Source organism: Adiantum capillus-veneris, chromosome 23, assembly GCF_014529385.1.
Source record: "Adiantum capillus-veneris isolate H3 chromosome 23, ASM1452938v2, whole genome shotgun sequence".
In the NCBI taxonomy this organism is placed as follows: domain Eukaryota; kingdom Viridiplantae; phylum Streptophyta; class Polypodiopsida; order Polypodiales; family Pteridaceae; genus Adiantum; species Adiantum capillus-veneris.
This window is the reverse complement of record NC_140953.1, coordinates 1770109-1779876: the sequence shown is the minus strand read 5'-3', so window position 1 is coordinate 1779876 and position 9768 is coordinate 1770109. Positions and strand designations below refer to the sequence as shown.

Below are 9768 nucleotides of genomic sequence, written 5' to 3'. Positions count from 1 at the left end.
GAGAGACTGGACGCCGCGGACTCGACCTACTCGTAGACCGTCCGTCCGACTGTCTACTTTTTTCGACAATTTTTTGGTGTATCACCATTCTCGACTGGACGCCAATGCGATTTTTAAGCTAAGTACATTTCATTTCTGTTATCTATTTTACTCTCGGTAGCGCTACGTCAGGGCCTGCTGGGCACTCATGAAGGAGGAAGATCGTTATGGCCTGGATAGAGAAAAAAGTGTTTCCGATCTTCCCCTTGTGCATTGCTCGCACATCATCATCTTCAAGCCGCACATATTGTCGGGCGGATTGTTCTATGGTGGCAAACCGTGCAAGCCGCTGATGAAATGGTCTGTCCCCTTTGTAGATGTGGTGCAGAAGGCCCTCAGGGACCCATTGCCCTTGCCGGTTTGGTAACTCAACAATGAATCTCCCCATGCACGTGCAAATGTATGAAGTGATGTGCTCAAGAGATTGAGAGTGGAGGGTCAAGGTGGTTTCCAAATCGGGTTGGGTTATGAAAAATGCATGAAGCTCAGGGCGATTTGTATGCCCACCTTGCAGATCGACGGGGTCGTGGCTGATGTGAAGGACCCCAAGCTTGCGCCCATTGACACATCCGTAGAGGAGAGGACGCTTGCCTTGACCTACCCTGTAGGGATTCAAGGCTTCTTTGAGGCCTCTCCATCTGTCGGTTCGTCCTCCGGGCTTCCAGAAGGAACGAGCACTCAGGATGCCATCCTTGAGGTAGAGATTACCCGTTTCTCCTCCATTGTGGTGGGTGGGGAGGAGTTTCTGTTTGTGCATGATCTGGAGAAATCCTTTGAGCTTCGCATGGATAAGTGTTTCACCATCCTCGATGCCCATGCAAAGTTTAACGTTGATACCACCACTTCCCATGATGATGATCTCCTACTACCCATGGGGAATACTGTGGCGGACACAATGGCGATTGTACAAGACGAGGTGGCAGTGGCCAAGCAGGCAAAGGTCTCTGAGGAGGAGTTTGTGGCCGTGCAAGCCATGTGTTTGGCGGAACGCACAAAAGTGGATTCACCATCTCGTGCTACAACACCTGTTTTGCTTGATCCAAAGGGGAATTCAAGTGTGGATCTTCACTTGCACCCGGATGCTGATGAGGAGGATTGTAGACAAGAGGTATAGATTCTCACTTAAATTTGATTGTTACAAATGATTTTGTTAATGTTATAACTAATGTTTTGCCATATTTCTCACAAAACCTATGTGTTTTAGGATGTTTTGGAGGTTGACGCATGGGCGCAATGGTCAGGGGGGAGAAGGACGTCGTTCGAACCTCAAGTGACACTTGCTCACTACTTCGGCATACTTCCGATTGGTGACATGGTGTTTTTGCATGCCGACTACTCCCCCAATGGACACTACAACATTTTTGCCCTCCGTTCGCACTCCAAGACATTGTGCTTAACAACCCTTGCCCAATTGGCCAACCTTGTAGTGCTTGTAAAGAAAGATTTTGCAATATTCATTTTCGGTGTCAACTTTCGCAGGCGCCTCATCACCCATGTTGGCATGAACCAAGATGTAGGGGTTAATGACACCCAAGAAATTACAACCACTTTGCTTAACAGGTAGCCACCCCAAAAGGCAAAGTGCCAGAAAATTATAATTCGAAAGATCCTAAAGTAAAATCCGGATATCATGTAAAGCGTTGATTTCTTTAATGAAACTACTTTTTGGTGTCTATAACTTTGTCTTACTTGCAAGCTTTTGAATTTGTTATATGTTTGGCTTCCAATGTTTTTATGAGAAGCACCAAAATTATTGATATGCCTACTAATGGGCTTTGGGAGGCCCCAAAATTATTGATATGCCTACTTTGTTATATGTTTGGCTTCCAAAGTTAGTGATATGCCTACTAAAGAGCTTGGGAGGCCCCAAAATGGGTTGCCACAAGCCAAAATGGGCTGTCACAAGGGAGCGCATTTGGGTCTTCCATCAACTTATGGAAAGGGCAAATGCGCGCCCTTGTGGTAGCCCATTTTGGAGCATCTCAAGCCCATTTTGGAGAAAAACCCAAACACAAGAGACAACCATGCTTCAAAAAATCAATGCTAATGGACTTAGTGGGGTATGCACTTCCTGATGCATCCATGCTATGTGAAGCATTGAAGCAAGGGAAGTATCCCTAATGCTTGGTAAATTTTTTTGGAAAGCCTTGGAAAGGGCTTGGAATGCCCTAAGAGTGGCTGCCACAAGGGCACGCATTTTGTCCATTCATCTGCCTTTGGAAGCACGAAATGCGCGCCCTTGTGGTAGCCACTTTAGGGGAATTCCAAGCCCTTTCACATAGATTTCAAGACCTTTCCAAGGAATTCCAAGCCCTTTCACATGGCATGGATGCATCAGGAAGTGCATGCTTGACTTAGCCAGGGTGCTTAACGTAGGCAAGTTTTCCCAATGGCAAGCTTTAAGCTACATAAATACAAAAGAAGGTAGACAAAACATGGACCACTACTACATCGCATGGTACACAATTAAAGCAATACAATGCACAAAGAATGGGGTATACAATCAAAAGACGCTTATATTCAAATTCTTCCCAATCTTGGAAGTTCCGTAAATACAAAAAAGGTTTGATGACTAATTACAAGCTATTGCTCATGACGCAAATGGCGAGCAAGCTGCATATCCTTGGGCATAATCGTTACACGCTTTGCATGGATGGCACATAGGTTCGCATCCTCAAATATGCTAGTTAGATATTGCTCTGCTGCCTCTTGGGCAGCCTCTATGGCCACGACGCCCATCCGAAACTCACTGTTGTACATGTGCAAAACCTCCCTGCAAAGCCTTGCAAAAGAGGCCCTCCGAATCAAGAGCTCTGTGCTCTTTTGATAGTGGCAAATCTCCACAAAAGCACGACTACGCTTACGCACCTTCTGAGTTCGACGAGGAGGTGCTTTTGTTGCACGCGTTGGGGCATCTTGCTTCCTCTTCTTGTAGACAATGCTCTTTCTCTTTTTGGGCCGCACAGGCACCTCCAACACCTCATAATCCGATTCCACCCACTCTTCATCTGATTTGTGCTCTTCACTATTGAGCAGATCTGATGGTGTGGGTCCACTCCCTTTAGGGAGTGTCTTACCCCCAATAGACATGTGAGCGGCATAAGTTTGTATTTTGACGCCAACCCATGGGGGATCTTCATCCATTTGCGTCTCTTTGGAGCATGAGCGGCATAAGTTTGTATTTTGACGCCAACCCATGGGGGATCTTCATCCATTTGCGTCTCTTCTGACGACTGCTTTTGGTTGTTTGTTTCTTTGCCTTGGTCGCTCTCATCCGCCGTGTTGCCCTTAGAATTGTTGGAGTCCGATGAATAGACAACAAGGCGATGCTTACTTCTCTCTTTTGCTTCTGTATAGGACTGACCATGTTGATTTGAAGCTCCAGCTTCTTCTGTGTGGACCTCACCTTGACCTTGTGAAGTTCCAACTTCTATTGCTCTAGCTTGGATTTGTTGGCCATCCGGGCCCTCTGGATATACAATCCTTGCCGTTTGTTTTGTTTCTGCCATGGTAGCACCTAGTATGGAAAATGACAAAATGAGCACCTTCAACCTTTAAATAGGGTTTTTTGGGATTTGGGCCCTTTCACACTATGCGGCCAATTAAGTGAAATTCAAATAAATTAATTGAATTTAACAAGTAAACTTGGATGATGCGGACGGCTGATGCGACACCCAAACGCTGCCTTTTCGATACTTAGTTGCATGCCAAGCCTCATGGCCCAGGGCCGCTTGCGAGCATTTCCACTTCTAGGATGTTGTAGTACGGGAGGTATTGCATAACTTCTTTGCTAACACCGACTCTCTTGCCTTCTCAGTAGTGCGAGTTCTCCCAAAGGTGTGCCTAAAAAACCAGTTAAACATCTATGGAGGTAGTTGGAGTGTGAACCACCACCACCATGCTGAGTATTCTTGAAGTAGACTCCTTTGGCTCGATAGTGGGACTTCTCCATGCCTTGTGTACTCCATATATCAAGCGAACCATAGCGGTCCATGAAGTATGCACCATGCGCATAGAGAATGTGCTAAAACAACCAAAAAGGAGATAAGCCAATAAAAAAGTTTCATTTTCAAACATTGTGTATCTATTAAGTTCGTTAAAACAAACCATGTATTGTGTAATTTTGCTTTCAGACCATCTGTCCTTAACGGGCTTTGTGAACTCATAAAGCACCTTCTTGAACTCCTCTCGTTGCTCAACGGTGGTGCTTGAAAGATTCATCAATTGCACAACCTTTTGAAAGGATGACCATACTAGCTTGCGTTGGTTAGCAACCTCCACATTGGGATCTTTGTCCGTCCTGCATGAACACAAATCTTTCCACAACTCCCACCGCTTCTCACTTGCTAGATCGACACTTGCTTTGGGTACCTGCATTGGAGACTTTGACATCTTCTTGAAAAGTCGACGTGCCTTGGCTCCATTCATGGAAACCTTTTGTGCCACCTCATATGTCTTCTCCCTACAAGTCTCTGCTACAATGTTCACCCTTGATCGGTGACATCCAATCTCATTAAGGAGCGTCTCCACCCCCTGCAAGGAGTCTTTTGACCGTTGAAGGGGCTTCATTGTGAAAGCATAATCAATGTGATGCTTTAGCATCCTATCAAATATTCGCATAAACGCATGCAATGTACAAAAGTGAACAATGTTGAGGGAGAAGGGAATTATGGGGTTCCACCCAGGATCTTTGCTATCCCTATCGGGCACCTCTAGCATATCACATGAAAGAACTGAAGTTTGCCACTTCCTATTTATATGATCATCATTATCTTCGTCCTGACCTTCCACTTGAGTTGCTCGACTTGTCTTGTGCCCTTTCACACAGAATGGGCATTAAAATAAAGAATTTGCACCTTGTTTGCATCCAAGCATGCAGTTTATGGTCTTTAGAACACCACCTAAATGCCATTCAACATCAAACTCCCCACGCCCTGTAACCGTGAGCTTCTCACCGTTTATTTGAGCTTTAATGACTTCTGTGACCCATGGGATTCTACTAAAAATCCATGCAAGGACTTCATGTGTCTCTTTCGGAACTTCAATTGCACCAAGCCACCATATATCCTTCCCTGATTGCACACTAAAAGACGGCTTTGTCACTTCACTCAAACTGCAAGATTGCTTGGCATAAGCTAGGGCTTCATTCATAAGCGTGATGCTCATTATCTCCAACTTTCTCCCTTTTACAATTACACACTCATCCAACTTCAGCACAAACACAAGCTTGCCTTCAAGAACTGCCAACAATATAAAGCCTCAGAATGCATGTTATGACACATCATAGAGCATGTAGGAAACCCTAAACTACCCTGCATCACTCAAATTGTAGAAAACATCCATGGACTGCTGCAATCGTATCAAGTCCACAAAGATATTGTTGAATTTGGTGTAAACAAAGCTTTCGGTCTGCAACACACTGTTAGAAACAACACTACTTCCCTTCCCGCGGCCCTTCCTTCCTTGCGATTTTCTACGGAGCGGCTGAAGAGGCATCGTGTCCTTAATATACAAGTAGTCCCCTAATCGGTGAACAACGTCTTCATTTGACACCCTCTTGGCAATCTCCACTCTGTGAGGAAGTAAGAATAGGTTTTTCGTGACTCCTCACCTTCTTAATGCATCTTTTAACACTTGATGTATTGCTTGATATCCCTTCGTACTAATCCCAACAGCATCACAAATATCTTGAACATCTAGGTTAGTGAAAATATTTAAAAAATCACTAAGAACTCTCTTAGTGATTGAGTCTTCCAAGTGTTTTTCCTCTGGATCATCAAGCATCCCAATAAATTCCTCTTTGCTGAAACAAGAACCAAGTAAAGATGCCCGAGCTGACGCATTCTCATCTCCACATGTTTCTTGGACGAAGTTCCTACTACCCAAAACAACAATGATGAGTTGTACTAGACTTGAACAACATGAGGGACAGAACATCTTACCTCATAGCTGTCACCCCCTCGTTTTCTTGCCCCACCACCTGGAGCAAGAGTCTGAATTTCAAACAACTTTGTTTCCTCACCCTACCTCCCATGGCAGTACTCTTCATGTGTGAGAGAGTATCCTCAAGCTTTTTACTTTCATTTTCCTTGGTTGCGATGGTTCTCTTTGCCTCCTCGAGTGCACTAGTAGCTTTTTTCATATGATCTTGAAGATTGTGGAAACTCCCATTCAGCAACTGCCAATGATGCAGGTAGATCTCGGATCGAGCAATCTCGTGTCTCTGTCGAGTCTCTTGCAATAGCCCAAAAAACCTTGCTCTCCATTTCCAACATATTGCAACAATGATGGAAGGTTTGTAAAAGGCGGATGGACATTGAGAGAAGGATCCTTTGGGTACAAGCATCCCTCTGTCCAGAGATCCACCTTCTTCTCCCCTTGAGAGTGGCGTTCGTTGGCTGAAGGTAATGTACCCAAGCATGTCTTCTTTGTCGGAACATACTCTTGAGGTAGGCGCAGGAAAAGCCCTGGATACCTACCGCATGAATAGCTTGTAGGGAAACTGGTCACGTCGTCAAGAGGCATTGTAGGATGGAGAGATGGAGAGAGAAGGATGGAGAGATGGAAAGGAGATGGGTGTGTAGGTGCAGCAGCAGGTGCAGTTGCAAGGGGGATGGGTGTAGGAGAGGAGCTTAGATTAGGAGGGAAGGTGGTCAATTTTGGGGGGAATTTCTTAAAAGTTTTGGACGGAGTCAAAAAATGTTGAATTGTGAGTAGTTTAGCTTTTTTTTATATATATGTATATATGTTGGGCCACTTTTTAAGGGTAAATAGGGTTTATTTGAAAGTTTTTGAAAAAAGTCACTTTTTTGACCTCTTTGACCCACGGATTTACTTAGGTGGCATGGGAGATTTAAGAGGCCACTTACAAGTTGGCCAAAAAGCTAGAGAGACAAGATAGCATTCTCCCCCCTACCCCCCTACTTTTCAAATGGCTTACCCCCGCCCCCTTCCCCCTACGCGTACATGCATACATGCCTCAAAAGCAATTTCACTTTTTGTTTTGGATTTTTCTATTGATTCAAAATGATTTTGCAAAAACTACCCACTAAAGAAACTAAAATCAATCGGGTCTACACTTTTGTAGAAGAAAGTTTTTTCAAATTCTGCATCGATTTTGAGTTATCGTTCGCGGACTGCGTGCATACCTGAAAAGCAATTTCGCTTTTTATTTTTTACTTTTCTCCTGATTGAAAATAATTTTGCAGAAACTAGCCACTCTAAACACTGGAATCGATGTGGTCTACAACTTTGCAGAAGAAATCTTTTTCAAATTATGCACCGATTTTGAGTTATCTTTTGCAGACTGCGTACATGCCTAAAAAGTAACTTCTCTTTTTGTTTCTGATTTTTCTATTGATTCAAAAAAATTTTGCAGAAACAGCTCGCGTGGGACACCGGAATCGATGTGGGCTATAACTTTGCAAACGAAAGTTTTTTCAAATTTTGCACGGATTATGAGTTATCATTAGCGGGATTTTGGGTTATCATTCTTTGACTGCGAATATGTTTGAAAAGCACCTTTTGTTTTCTGGTTTTTTATTTTTCTCCTAATTGAAATGATTTTGCAGAAGCTATTCATTCGAGCCATCGAAATTGATGTGATGTACAACTTTGCAAAAGAAAGTTTCTCTAATTTCTGCATCGATTTTGGGTTATCGCTCTCGGACTGCGAATATGTGGGAAAAGCAAAATTTTAGTTTTGATTTTGATTTTCCTCATAATTGAAAACTTCTCAATTATATTTCCTCTTCATCGATCATATATTTCTTACTGACGTAACTTTGCTGCAGAAACTAGTTACATATCGTTTCGATTCAGTGGAGCCGTTGATGATCGTCCAAATTCTATCGAGCTACTGTTGGTACATAATCTCTTGCTATATGATATACTCGTTCATTGATTCTCATATAATTATTCTTCTAGAGATATAGTTTACCTCGTTTTATTGATAATCTCTCGTTGATACCATAGTGAGTTTGATGGTACCATGATAATGTTTTGTTAATACTTTGGTCATAGTGATTTTCGTTGATACCATGATGATATTTCGTTGATACTATGGTAATTCTCAGTGATTCCATGACAATATTTCGGTTATTCCATGGTTATTCTCGGTGATACCATGATGTTGTTTCGTTGATACCATGTTTATCCTCAGTGATACCATGATGATATTTCGTTGATGCCATGGTTATTCTCTGTGATACCACGATGTTGTTTCATTGATACCATGGTTATTATCGGTGATACCATGATGTTGTTTCTTTGATACCATGGTTATTCTCGGTGATACCATGATGTTGTTTCATTGATACAATGATTATTCTCTGGTGATATCATGATTCTTTTTGTTGATACCATGATGATTTATTCATTTTTATTGATACAATGATGATGTTTTGTTAATACTTTGATGATATTCATTGATATCACTATGTTGATAAATGTCGTTTTATGTAGTATATACACATATAATTTGCATCACATAATCACGCATCTTGTACTTTTATGTTGTCGTGCGTATATATGTCGTCAAAAGAGTGGCATCGCTAACCATCTCTTACGGCATTGTGAATGTAATTATTTCAATAACGATGCTAATAACTTTCATGACTATATTTTTTGAGTCTATAATCTATGTAGGATTGATCAAAGAATTGATTTCATGAAGACAAACTTGGTGACGATAAAAGATTTATGAAGACATGTTTGATGATGCCATATTTATGACAACATGAAGACATGTTTGGTGATGCCATATTGATGACAAGCTACACAGCAGATTCACGGAGACACTTCTGATTACGAGCTAATCGATAGCCTTTACACCTCTTTATTGAACCTTTGTATTCATTATTGTAATTGATAGGATAGGAGTAATGTAACTCTTCATAAAACATTCATTGTAAAAGGAGTGATATAGTTCCTCATAAAATATTCATTGTAAAAGGAGTGATGTAGCTCCTTATGAATATTTGTACATTCAATGATTTTTATAATATAACGGTGGGTGTGTATAGAGCTCTGGGTTTTTCCCTTGATCCCCCAAGGGTTTTTTCATCCAAATTTAGGGACCCTTATTTGAGCTGTGGTGTTGAGCTTATATGTGAAGCTACTCAATATATGGTTTCTCTACATATGGCACCCAGGTCCCCTCTATATATATATCATCTCATGTGTTTATTCTACACACACTTTGGGGTTCTATTTTTGTGCTCTCTCTTTCTCTCTCAACACAGGAGACCCTACCAAAGCAGCCCCATTCAAAGCCTTTGTTCCCCTTAATCTTGGCAGGCTTCCTTGAAATTAGGGATTCTTACAAGGCCCATGGAGAGTCCACATTTTTCCTAATGTTTGGATGTTTCTTTTGAATGCCTCCAAGAGTGAGCCCTCCATAAAGCATGCATGCATGCCACATATCCTTGACCTTATTTTTTAATTCTATAATTGAAGATATTGTTGAGATCATGATATAAGTGAATAGTACAACTAAAGAAATCAAATATTGAGGAGTCATGAAAATATGTACATGTCAAAATATAAATAATATAGGTGGAAAAATATAAAGGGATCAACTTTAAAAGTAAATTTCTCATTATGAGGCTACCATAAAAAGATGAATATTTTTGGTGTTCTAGTTTATGAGAGTAGAAAAGAATAGATGTAGGAAGGAAAAATATCACAATAGTGAAAAAATATACATATAAATAAAACTAGTTTTTTTGG

General features: G+C 41.6%; 1 pseudogene; it reads left to right on the top strand.

The window, feature by feature from the left end:
* The first annotated feature begins 823 nt into the window (after positions 1 to 823).
* On the top strand, positions 824 to 1675 carry LOC147427326 (uncharacterized; annotated as a pseudogene).
* Positions 1676 to 9768: the final 8093 nt, after the last annotated feature.